The sequence below is a fragment of the Oncorhynchus gorbuscha genome, linkage group LG12 (genome assembly GCF_021184085.1).
Source record: "Oncorhynchus gorbuscha isolate QuinsamMale2020 ecotype Even-year linkage group LG12, OgorEven_v1.0, whole genome shotgun sequence".
Classification (NCBI taxonomy): domain Eukaryota; kingdom Metazoa; phylum Chordata; class Actinopteri; order Salmoniformes; family Salmonidae; genus Oncorhynchus; species Oncorhynchus gorbuscha.
Window position 1 is genome coordinate 31563554 of NC_060184.1, and position 619 is coordinate 31564172.

The following is a 619-nucleotide window of genomic DNA, read 5'->3' on the forward strand; positions in this document are numbered from 1 at the left end:
TCAAATGGCTTGAGATTCTTTCTTTTGCAGTGAGTAAAGAAAAAAAAGGTCCCTGACAAGGACTCCCGTCCATGAAAAGTGATAAGTTACGATACTGTATTTCTGTTTTTAATGGTTACTTGAATGCTTCTGCACAGGGTTAACTTAGTCAACTGGGTCAGTAGCATCTTCAAATGTCCTTATTAGAAGTCAATTTCCTGCAGTTTACAAGGACTAGCCTGATCCACCATCCAAACCACTGCGCTCATCATACTGTGTAAACTCAAACTCGCAAGATCAGGATGGTCTAATGAGGCTAGAGAAGGACCACATGACTTGTCAATCATAAAAAAAAAAAAAAGTTTATTCAGTCAGCAAACGTATCTAACTACTGCATACGCTAATGTTAGCAACACATTCACAAGGAAAGATTTATTACCATCTGAGCGATTGGCTAAACTCCATTTCTGGTGTGATAGTTTGATTAAAATATCCTCTTATTAATGGTTTGCCAGATGTCAAATCAGTATGTGGGTATTAAAGATAGCAAAAAAATATTTAAACTTCCATTATATCCTCTAATGGATGGGTTGATGGTTCCCAGGTGTAACTGCTGTAAGTAACAATAACGCTAAAACAA